This window comes from Gossypium hirsutum, chromosome D02 (genome assembly GCF_007990345.1).
Source record: "Gossypium hirsutum isolate 1008001.06 chromosome D02, Gossypium_hirsutum_v2.1, whole genome shotgun sequence".
NCBI classification, from domain to species: Eukaryota; Viridiplantae; Streptophyta; class Magnoliopsida; order Malvales; family Malvaceae; genus Gossypium; species Gossypium hirsutum.
The window spans coordinates 11811367-11824294 of record NC_053438.1 but is presented as its reverse complement, the minus strand read 5'-3'; the positions used below and the strand labels follow the sequence as shown (position 1 = coordinate 11824294).

Sequence of the window (12928 nt, the reverse complement as noted above, 5' to 3'; positions counted from 1 at the left end):
CACCTCAAAAATCATTTTGGTCTGCGAATTTTGAAAACAGGTTCGGGAGTCAGTTACGCACGAGGAAGGGTTAGCACCCTCGTAACGCCCAAAAATCGGTACCAAATTGACTATTTAATGTCTTTGTGTCGAAAGTTAAAAAAGATATTAAAATAAGCTTGAATGGTGAAATTGACAAAAGGATAATCAATTGTTCAAGTCATGTAAAGAAATCGAGTCCCAATACGTTAGGGTACAATTCCTCATAATCCCCAAACTTGAATATCACTTTTATTTTATACGAAAATCTTCACTTTGAGAAAGTAACATGCCACACCCAATACGTTAGGGCACAACAGGTTAAATTCCCAAAAATGATTTTTATGCTCATGCATTTTGAATAAAGAATATCTTCGGTTATTTAAGATTAACAAAGAAAATCAGAACCCAATACGTTAGGGCTCAATTTCCCTTGAAAACCCCAAACTTCGAATAATGCTTTTATTCAAAAAAAATTTGAATCGAGAGAAAATAATTTTGATGTATTGACAAAACCAAATATATTTTCCCTTTTTTAGAAAAAATGATAAAAAGTTAATATACCTCATAAAACAAATACTTTAACATGAGCTAAATATATATATATATATTTACAACAAATGTATATATACATAAATACGTACAACATGTAAGTAAATTTGGATAATAGAACACTTACATATAGGTATACTTATAAAAACAATGAAATATGTAAAACCCATAATAACTTCTAAGAAAATATGTATGTTTATTTTACAAAAATTACATGTATATGTACATAAAATAGCAGATTATAGAAACAATAAAATATTTAATGATTTTAAAGGAAAAACGTATACGTAAATATATTATAGAAAATATATGTGAACTTTAAATTATAAAATGTATATGCATTATAAGATATGAGAATGGTGAAAATAAAATAATAACAAATAAAATATAATATGTACATGTGAAATATATATATATATATAAAGTTATGTATATCTATATTTACAAAATAAAGAAATGTGTAAGTATGTATAACATATAAAACATATGAAACAAAAAAAAGAAACAAAAAAAAAACTATACAAAAGAAATTTTGAAAATGTAAGAACGAAATATATGCCTGCGTATAAAACTTAAAAAATATATATATATTAAAAATGCATACATGTACATATAATGAGGCTGGGCATTTAAAAATATACATGTTGATAATAATAATAATAATAATAATAATAATAATAATAATAATAATAATAATAATAATAACAGAATGACTAATTTGAAACTCAAGCAAAATTTAAGAGCAAATTTGGAATAAATACAAATATAGAACCCTATTGAACACGCACAAAACAGAGGGGGATCAAATGGGATATTAACCCTTTTCCCTAAAATGTTGCGTTTCAATGGGGATCCAAATGAAACGGAAATAAAGCGCGTGGCCAAATTTAAGAGAAACAAAGAAATTGATTTAAACACACTTTTAAAAACTCAGGGACCAAACGCGCAAATGTACCATCTAGGCCCAAGACGCGCGGATCCTCCCCTCCGGGTCGGGTCACCGCGAGGGCCTGCCTCAGCCAAACGACACCGTTTCCGTGTCTTTACTTAAAGTAATTTTTTTCTAAAAAAAACAGAGCATTTGCAGCAAAGAAAAAAAAAGTTCTTTGCTAGGGTTTTTTTAACCCCCAACCCCCACTGCCGCCATTCTCAGGCGAGCCAATTCCCAGCGCACCGCCAAACTCCGATCTGAGCAAGGCGAACGTGGTTCAACGGCCAATCCTCGAAGGTATTATCCCTCTCCTCTTTTGTACTGTTTCTTTAGAAAACAAAATAAAATAATAATAAACAGAATAGAAAATGTAAAAACCCAATTCACCTTCAAGAAATTTTTTCCTCAGTATTTCTTTTTATTTCTTGTATATCTCTCACACTGAAAAAACAAAAATTTCCCTCCCCCCATTTTTACAATAAGAATCAGCCTTTATATAGCAAAAAAAAAATCAAACTTTTGTCCCGATTTTGCTATTATTCTTTACTGTTTTCTCTCTATGGGACTCCTTGAGTCCGTTTTATAGGCGAACGTAGGGGAAAACGGTGCGCATGGAGGAGGTCAGTCCCAAGACGTGCGACGGCTGGGGTCTTGCTGGTGGCTGCTATGCGGCTAGGGTTTTGATTTTTGATTTGGCTGAAATTTTGTTAAGCTTTGGGCTTGCTGGGCTGTTGGTATTTTTGGGCTTGATGTTTGGGTCTTGGGTTTTAATTTTATTGGGCCCGGGCATATTTGGGCTCTACAGCTGCCCCTCTTTGCTCGTTGTCGTGTAACGGGAATAGAGTAAAGACTAAAAGCCCAATTGTGCCTGGCCTTATTGAGCCTCGACTTCTTTAGTACTTTTTTACTTCAAATAGTCTCGTTCCCTCCTACTGCATCTTCAGAGGTATAAGAACTGGTGCTTCAATCTACTCCACTGCAATGTATGTCAGGGAGATAGGATTCGTATGTTGTAGCTTCTCAAAAGAACTAAATTTGCTAACTTTAATCTACTCCACTGCAACTTCAGGGAGATAAGACCTGTAGCTTTAATTTGTTCAGCTACAACTTAAGGGTAAATCTGACGCGATCTGCTCTACTACAACTTCAGAGAGATGAGATCTGCGGTTTTAATCCACTCCATCGCAACTTCAAGGAGATAGGATTGGTTACTTTTGTCTGCTCCACTGCAACTTCAGGGAGGTAAGACTTGTAGCTTCAAATAGTTCACCACCAGTATGGGAAGACAATATCTGCTTTCTTCGATATACTTCACGCCAATACATGAAGACAAGATCTGCTTTTTCAATCGATTCCACTGCCGACCGGGGAGGTAGAATTGCTGGCTTCAATATACTCCACTGCAACTTCAGGGAGGTAAAATCCGCCATCTTCGATCTGCTCCACTACTGCTTAGGGAGGCAAGATCTGTAATCTTCAATCTACTTCGCTGTCGGTATGGGAAGATAAAATATGTATTTTTGATCCACTTCGCTACCAATACAGGAAGACAGGACCTACTATCTTTGATCTCCTTCACACCAGTACATGAAGACGGGATCTGCTTTTTCAATCGATTCCACTGCCGACCGGGGAGGTAGAATTACTGGCTTCAATATACTCCACTGCAACTTCAGAGAGGTAAAATCCGCCATCTTCGATCTGCTCCACTACTGCTTAGGGAGGCAAGATCTGTAATCTTCAATCTACTTCGCCGCCGGTATGGGAAGATAAAATATGTATATTCGATCCACTTCGCTACCAATATAGGAAGACAGGACCTACTATCTTTGATCTCTTTCACGCCAGTACATGAAGACACGATCTGTTTTCTTCAACCTACTCCACCACCAGTATGGGGAGACAAGATCTGTTTCTTTGATCTACTTCACGCCAGTACATGAAGACAAGATCTACTTTCTTTGATCTGCTTCGCCACCAGTATGGGAAGACAAGATCTGTTGACTTTGATCTACTTCACGCTGATACATGAAGACAAGATTTGCTTTCTTTTATCTACTCCACCACCAGTATGGGGAGACAAGATCTGTTGACTTTGATCTACTTCACGCTGATACATGAAGACAATATCTACTTTCTTTCGATCTGCTTCGCCACCAGTATGGGAATGCGAGATCTGTATATTTGATCTACTTCACGCCAGTACATGAAGACAAGATCTGTATTCCTTCGATCTGCTTCGCCACCAGCATGGGAAGGCGAGATCTGTTATCTTTGATCTACTTTACGCCAGTACATGAAGACAATATCTGCTGCTTTTCAACCTGCTCCACTGTTGTTCAGGGAGATAAGGCTTTATGATTTCACCGATCTGTTCTCTGGGGAACATGACCTGTATAATTCACTTTATGAACCTAACTATGCCTAATGATTAGGATGTCATGATCAAATGAATCAAATGCTCCTAACTAGGCGTGTATGAATGACATTTGAATGAATGCAGAATGTCATTTTTTCGAGAATGATCCCTCATTTTCACTTAGGTTATCATTACTCAAAGTTTATTTAAAGTTTCATCGCTAATGTGCTATAGCACCCTCTTGCTCAGCTGGCGTCTCAAAAGAAACACTTGACCAGATTGCCCCCCACTGTAAACCTCCAAGTTTGATCCATTGGGATGCAAAATTTATACCATCTTTCTCCCGTTGTAACCCAAGAGTAAAAAGATTTGGTCTTTTCTCAATCCTCTACTATCACAATTCAAGGATACTGGATATGAAACTCTTTGTTCCCTTACACCATTCCCAGGGTGTCATACCAAATTCTCATGCACAAATGAAGAATATTCCTCTCCAAGAACAACTTCTTCTTGTTATTCGGTGATCATTGCCTGCTTGTTCATTGAAGCCTTGTCACCAACATGACACATTGCCATTTTGTCCAATCGATGTTTTAGGTAACAAAATTTAAAGGGATAGTCTGAATTTAGACTTTTCCTTATTAGATTTCCAACCTGGTGCGTTCTAAACAATAGTCCTGTTTCAGGTTCCTGCATTATTTAGAAACTTCTAGAGTAATATGCAAAACTTCCCTTGTGAAAGTTTTATTAGTCTATTAACCATTATTCTAATGCAACATGCTTGCAAAAAGATCATGGATAAGAATAGAGTTGGCTCTGAGCATAGCTCGAAATGAATAAATTATCAAGGATAATAAAGATGGATAACAAAGAAATTGATTTAGGAATGTGTATCTTGACAATGAATGAAGTGTTCCAAAAATAGCAAAAACGGTATAAGGATTAGGTGCCCCAGACATCGCAGCTTGAACTTCTCTGTACAAACTTTCTGAAGACGATTTTGAGCTTAACATGTGTTTAGGAGATCTATCATACTCTATCGATGCCCCAAGATGTCGCATACCCTTTCCTGCTGATTCTGGTATAGCAAGACCACTATATATCCCATTCTGATCAGTATTTGAGCTGCTCTGATTACTTCATGCCCCATTCTGATCAACATTTGAGCCGCCCTTTTTCGGGTTTTCAACTCAAATCCCCTTTGGTCTAAGGCGCCCTTTGCGAGTTTTCACCTTAGCCTCTCATTTTTTTTTACTCAAGGCTCCTTTTGTAGGGTTTCACCCTGGTCTCTTTTTTTTGACTCAAAGCGCCCTTTGTAGGCTTTCACCTTGGTCCCACCTTTTTTAAGCAGAGTATTTCCTGACTGAATCTGAGTTTACAGGACTTTTTAAATTTTTACCATCCATCTCACTCAAGATCAAAGCTTCTCCAAAAAAGGCTTTCTTTATAACATATGGACCCTTCTAATTTGGCCTCTATCTTCCTCTAAAATCCTTTTGTATAGGAAGGATCTTTTTCAACACTAGTTCCCTCTTGTGAAATTCTTTGGGACGGACCTTCGGGTCTTCCTCTTAGGATAAAATGTAGAGAAATGACAATTCGACTTCAATGAGTAAAGCTATGATAAGCCAAATAGGAGGATATTGCCCCAGCAAAGAAAGTTTACTGCATCATTCATAGCATCGATGTTGAACCTACTGCCCATTTCTGACATCATGCTGTTATTCAGATTACAAGCTAGTGCTTAACCCGAGCATATCTAGGTAAGACCATGTGAAGACATCATTGAATTCTTGTGGTAGCTCTATAAGATCCCGCCTCGTCTTTGTGATCATGTCAATTCCAATCTTCACCAAGCTTACAATTTCTGATAATTCATTGTGATGTAGGATCTGTCTATCCTCTTATTCTATCACCCTCCTCAAGTCTGGAGATAAGCTACAATCTATGTCATCTTCAAAGTCATGAGACCCCTCTAAACACATGTCTCACTCAAAAGGAAATTTTGAGTCTGTAGCAGCGTCACTCATGACATTGATATCTGGGAACCTATAGCAGGTATCCGTGAATATACAAAAGAATGTATGAATAATATGAATGAATGGTTTGGCAGAAAAATCCAAAAAAAATGAAAAAAATGTAAAGAATGAAAGAACATTTGCTCAAAGATGATTGTAATAATGTATTTCATTAAAATAATAATGTTCAGACGTGAGCTTATTTCACAAAGAAATCCTTATTGCTTCTAGGCTGAAAGCAACAAGTGTGTTCTGAACATTACTCTAACAGACTCTAAATACTTCAGGGGTTTCCTCCGCAGTCTCATTATTTAGAACACCTCTAAGGAAAATATCTAACAATGACCCTTTAAATTGTGTCTGCATATATGGCATCGATGTGCAAATTTCTCACCACTTCTTCATATATTGCAGTCCCTCCATCCTCAATCATGATTGGGTAGTGAATTTCCTGCGCTAGACGAGTCACCAAACTTGATAATACCCATGTTGATAAATCTTTCAACTTGCTTCTTGAAGGCAGTGCAATTCTCAATTGAGTGTCCCGTAATTCCCGCGTGGTAGTCACATTGTGTGTTCGCATCATACCATTCGGGATACGGAGGTTGTAGAGGCTTCACATGAAAAGGGGAAACAACATGTGCATCAAACAAATTTTGATACAGTTCCTTATACGGTACTGGGATTGGTGTAAACTGGAATTTTTCAGTCTTTATGCCGGAATCTTGCCTCGATGGATTTTGTTGATTGCCAACCACCTTTCTTGGCTGAACAGTAACTGATTTAGAGTAACCCGTGTTGTTCACCTCATTTTCTCTTCTTTTTGAGACTAACCTCTTGTTACTCTCCTCTATATCAATTTTCCCACTTCTTATCGCATTTTCGATCATTTCACCATTCATAATTATGTCAGGACAGCTTTTTGTAGCATTTCCTAACATATACGTAATGAATGGGGCTTTTAGTGTGTTAATAAACAACATAGTCATTTCCTTTTCCAAGAGCGGCGGCTGAACTTGGACCGCGACCTCCCTCCATCTCTGTGCGTACTGCCTAAAGCTTTCGCTCGGCTTCCTCTCCATGTTTTGAAGGGTGATTCTATCAGGAGCCATGTCTGTCACATGACTATATTGTTTCATGAATGCTTGCGCCAAGTCCCTCCATGAACCAATCGTAGCTCGACTCAACTGATTGTACCACTTGGATGCTGCCCCTGCAAGGCTGTCTTGGAAGCAATGTATTAATAGCTGGTCATTATTAACGTATCCAGCCATTCACCTGCAGAACATGGTGATATGAGCCTCTGGGCAAGTCGTCCCATTGTACTTCTCGAATTTAGGCATCTTAAACTTATGAGGGAGAACAAGATCTGGCACTAAACTCAGCTCTTTTGCGTCAATGCCTCGATAACTTTCAGTGACTTCCATCGCTTTGAACTTCTCCTCGAGCCACTTGCATCGATCCTCTAACTGTTTCGGTAATTCCACCTTTATTCTTTCCTTCTCAGCCACTTCGTCAAAGTCCAGAATGGCAGGGTTCACGGGGTTATTTTTGAGATTAAAACCCGGCCCAGTTTGGAGGTTCGAAACACCAGTTCGAAATTGCTGAGGCATGATGGTGACAGTAGATTTGCGTGGGTATTCAGCTTGAGCTCGCTTATGTGGAGGGGTGAAACCTGGAGGATAGAAAAGTTCATCATCATTTCCTTCATCGACATTTGCCATGGGGCCCTTTCCTTTGTCACCTCCCTTAGTTATCAGTCGGGTTAACTTTGCCACTATATCTTCTTGGGATTCTCGCATCTTCTCAGACATCTCTTGTTTCATCTTGTCTAACCGCTCCTGCATTTGTAGCTGAAGCCGGTCTTGCATCTCCTTCTGGTACTGTTCGAGTTTTTCTAATCTCTGATCCATATCTTTTGTCTTTGCTCGAGTGCCGTATCGGTGTTGGGTTGGTTGGTTGGATTTCAGGTTAACTGAGCAATGATTTTAGTTAATTAGTATCTTTGAATAATCTTTGATGCATATGATGTAATGAAATGCGAATGCATGAAATGAATGCATAAAGAGACGTTGATTCTGATTCAATTCCATTTAGAAAACCTTACTAGAGGACAAATTTCTTTACATAAAGCGGATATATATACGGCTTTGCCCTCATACTCGAAACAGAGACATCTTCTCCTTTTTCATCCGGATGTTAAGATAAACCTCGCGAACTTCCAATGGATGTCAATGCTAGCTCCTTCTACTTGATTCTGGTCGCAATCCGTTGTCTGCCTATCCTCGTAATGCTCATTAGCTTCTTTAAGAAATTTGGAATGTTGAAAGCTCTTAGACAAATCATCTTGAATCCTCGAGCCCCAAAGTAAAGTCACGAATTCTTCCATCGCCCTTCTTGTATTTCTTGGAATATATTCAGGCTGCCGTACTATTTTCCATTTTATCAAGAAACCCGTTTTCTTATGATAGGCTTTCTAAATTAGTAATCAAACTTGAATCAACATCTCTTTTCTACAATGCAAATGCAATGCAATCATAACCAAAACAAAACAAAACGGGTTAGTATCAGGTATAAACATTAAATCCAATACAATCAAGAAATAATAAAAACTCCTAGTCAGGTATCTACTAAGGTTTAGAGTAATTCTACCTAGGGTAAGTTCCTAAGGTTCACTATATGCGGTTTGGCTACTAAGGTAAAGGTACCCGAACCAGCAGATTCCTCGATCATCACCCATTGTAGGCTCATATGAATCGAGTTCAGTTCAGGGGAATACATTTCCCTATGGCTGCACGGAGATGAAAATCTCACGAAGACATAGGTACGGATGTATCCCGGAAGCGGTCCACTACCCTGCACGGAGGTGAAAACCTCACGAAGGACTAGTTTCTCGCTCCCACTTAAAGGGTAAAATGCAAAATGCAAATGCAAAACTACCAACATACCAAGATGAAAAAAAAAACAATAAATGCGAAGGGAACTCATGAATTTTTTAAAACTTTTGATTTTCGACACAAAGGCAAATATAATCAGTTTATGGCTCGACTCTCAAATGTCCTCAGTGAGTCGCCAAGCTGTCGAAACCATTTTTTTGAAAACAAAAATTTAAGTTGTCGACGTTAAAAAATAAAACTGGAGTCGCCACCGATCCTTTATTAAGGTGTGACCGGCCCACCTCAAAAATCATTTTGGTCTGCGAATTTTAAAAACAGGTTCGGGAGTCAGTTACGCACGAGGAAGGGTTAGCACCCTCGTAACACCCAAAAATCGGTACCAAATTGACTATTTAATGTCTTTGTGTCAAAAGTTAAAAAAGATATTAAAATAAGCTTGAATGGTGAAATTGACAAAAGGATAATCAATTGTTCAAGTCATGTAAAGAAATCGAGTCCCAATACGTTAGGGTACAATTCCTCATAATCCCCAAACTTGAATATCACTTTTATTTTATACGAAAATCTTCACTTTGAGAAAGTAACATGCCACACCCAATACGTTAGGGCACAACAGGTTAAGTTCCCAAAAATGATTTTTATGCTTATGCATTTTGAATAAAGAATATCTTCGGTTATTTAAGATTAACAAAGAAAATCAGAACCCAATACGTTAGGGCTCAATTTCCCTTGAAAACCCCAAACTTCGAATAATGCTTTTATTCAAAAAAAACTTTGAATCGAGAGAAAATAATTTTGATGTATTGACAAAACCAAATATATTTTCCCTTTTTTAGAAAAAATGATAAAAAGTTAATATACCTCATAAAACAAATACTTTAACATGAGCTAAATATATATATATTTACAACAAATGTATATATACATAAATACGTACAACATGTAAGTAAATTTGGAAATACGTGTATGCATAATAGAACACTTACATATAGGTATACTTATAAAAACAATGAAATATGTAAAACCCATAATAACTTCTAAGAAAATATGTATGTTTATTTTACAAAAATTACATGTATATGTACATAAAATAGCAGATTATAGAAACAATAAAATATTTAATGATTTTAAAGGAAAAACGTATACGTAAATATATTATAGAAAATATATGTGAACTTTAAATTATAAAATGTATATGCATTATAAGATATGAGAATGGTGAAAATAAAATAATAACAAATAAAATATAATATGTACATGTGAAATATATATATATATATAAAGTTATGTATATCTATATTTACAAAATAAAGAAATGTGTAAGTATGTATAACATATAAAACATATGAAACAAAAAAAAGAAACAAAAAAAAACTATACAAAAGAAATTTTGAAAATGTAAGAACGAAATATATGCCTGCGTATAAAACTTAAAAAATATATATATATTAAAAATGCATACATGTACATATAATGAGGCTGGGCATTTAAAAATATACATGTTGATAATAATAATAATAATAATAATAATAATAATAATAATAATAATAATAACAGAATGACTAATTTGAAACTCAAGCAAAATTTAAGAGCAAATTTGGAATAAATACAAATATAGGAACCCTATTGAACACGCACAAAACAGAGGGGGATCAAATGGGATATTAACCCTTTTCCCTAAAATGTTGCGTTTCAATGGCGATCCAAATGAAACGGAAATAAAGCGCGTGGCCAAATTTAAGAGAAACAAAGAAATTGATTTAAACACACTTTTAAAAACTCAGGGACCAAACGTGCAAATGTACCATCTAGGCCCAAGACGCGCGGATCCTCCCCTCTGGGTCGGGTCACCGCGCGGGCCTGCCTCAGCCGAACGACACCGTTTCGGTGTCTTTACTTAAAGCAGTTTTTTTCTAAAAAAAACAGAGCATTTGCAGCAGAGAAAAAAAAAAGTTCTTTGCTAGGGTTTCTTTTAACCCCCAACCCCACTGCCGCCATTCTCAGGCGAGCCAATTCCTAGCGCACCGCCAAACTCCGATCTGAGCAAGGCGAACGTGGTTCAACGGCCAATCCTCGAAGGTATTATCCCTCTCCTCTTTTGTACCGTTTCTTTAGAAAACAAAATAAAATAATAATAAACAGAATTGAAAATGTAAAAACCCAATTCACCTTCAAGAAATTTTTTCCTCAGTATTTCTTTTTATTTCTTGTATATCTCTCACACTGAAAAAACAAAAGTTTCCCTCCCCCCTTCATTTTTACAATAAGAATCAGCCTTTATATAGCCAAAAAAATCAAACTGTTGTCCCGATTTTGCTATTATTCTTTACTGTTTTCTCTCTATGGGACTCCTTGAGTCCGTTTTGCAGGCGAACGTGGGGGAAAACGGCGCGCATGGAGGAGGCCAGTCCCGAGACGTGTGACGGCTGGGGTCTTGCTGGTGGCTGCTATGCGGCTAGGGTTTTGATTTTTGATTTGGCTGAAATTTTGTTAAGCTTTGGGCTTGCTGGGCTGTTGGTATTTTTGGGCTTGATGTTTGGGTCTTGGGTTTTAATTTTATTGGGCCCGGGCGTATTTGGGCTCTACAATATGGTTTTTAAAATAAAATTAAAAAAGGACAAATCTAACTTCGAAGATTGAACTATTGTACTCTAACTAACTAAGTGTGACAGTTTATTTCTTTGAAATGGGTACGTCTATTTAGCCAATTCAATTATTTAAGCTTTCATTTCATGGGATCGTATTTAAAAATCTTTTCAAGTTTCGACACTAAGACATTAAACAATCAATTCGGTACCAATTTTGGGCGTCACGAGGGTGCTAACACTTCCTCGTGCGTAACCGACTTCCGGACTTGTTTTCTCAAAATTCGTAGACCAAAAATCATTTTTAAGGTGATTTGATCACACCTCAATAAAAGATTGGTGGCGACTCCATTTTCAAAGTCAATTCCCGTTGTTCAAATTCAATAAAAAATGGTTTCGACAATCACAAATGGATTTTGGGTTAATTGTTGTCCTAGTGAGAAATGTTTTGCTATTAATTTTATTAATGAAGAATTTGCATGATTATAAGAGTCACTTGCAAGCCATGATCACTTCCAAGGAGTTTATTGCTTAGAATGGGTCTTGAATGTATAGAATGTTTTTAATATTAGTTTCGACAAATTTTGGAGTAATTACTTGGTGATGATGAAGATTGTTAGTCAACATGTACACATGTGATGATTAAGACAATTGGAATGTTAACAAAGATTATTCAATGTGTTGTACTTTTTAATAAGACAATTGGAATGTTAACAAAGAATGCAATTAATTTTGTGTTACATTCATACAATTATTATTTCCTAACAAATTTTCCACAAAATATTTTGATGGAAATTCATCTCTATTTAAAAGTGAAAAATCTTCTTTTTCTTTCACTATTTATTTCTGACTTTTATTTTTAATTAAAACAAAATAAACATGCTTACGAATTCAATTTTTAAAGATCAAACTAATTAATTTATCATCAAACATAATATTCAAATCAAATCAAATTAACTTAAACTAAAATATTTTTACCAATTACTTCGATTTGATTTATGTTTGATTAATTATTTAATATAATTTACATAGGACATCTTTATTCATCTCATAATTAATTAATAAAAAATTCAGATTAGATCTCGTAGCTAATATATATATAACATTTAATTTAAAAACCTAATCAACATTAATAACTTAAAATATATAATTTTATTATCATTATTTTCAAATCAAATATATCCACATTTCAATTACTTTTAACTTCACTTTGTTGTATTATATTATCATGTAAAAAAAAATCATAAAATCTATTAGTACTGCAAGCAAAACCAAGTGAAAAGACCTAAGTTTTCCACTTATTACAACTTTTGTACATGTATGTTTGCTATCAAGTTTTAGATATCCATGTCTAAATGTAAGAATTGTATAGTTACGTATTCATATTTTATAATTAAATATCTTTATTTTAGGTATGCATTCATATTTTATCTTTATTTAAGTTTGAATATAAATAAATTATTTTATCAATCTTCCAATTTTCTCAAATATTATGATTTAATTACGAGGATGGAATCCACTATATGAAGATGGATTTCACTTCTTTTACTGATTTTATTTATTATTGT

At 35.5% G+C, this 12928-nt stretch overlaps 1 long non-coding RNA gene across 1 annotated transcript; it reads left to right on the top strand.

Annotated features, from left to right (window-relative positions):
- Positions 1-10608: 10608 nt before the first annotated feature.
- On the top strand, positions 10609-11455 carry LOC121214615 (uncharacterized). The gene is made up of 2 exons (XR_005910196.1): positions 10609-10854; positions 11145-11455. It is a non-coding gene; the product is annotated as an uncharacterized lncRNA (long non-coding RNA).
- The last annotated feature ends 1473 nt before the right edge of the window (positions 11456-12928 follow it).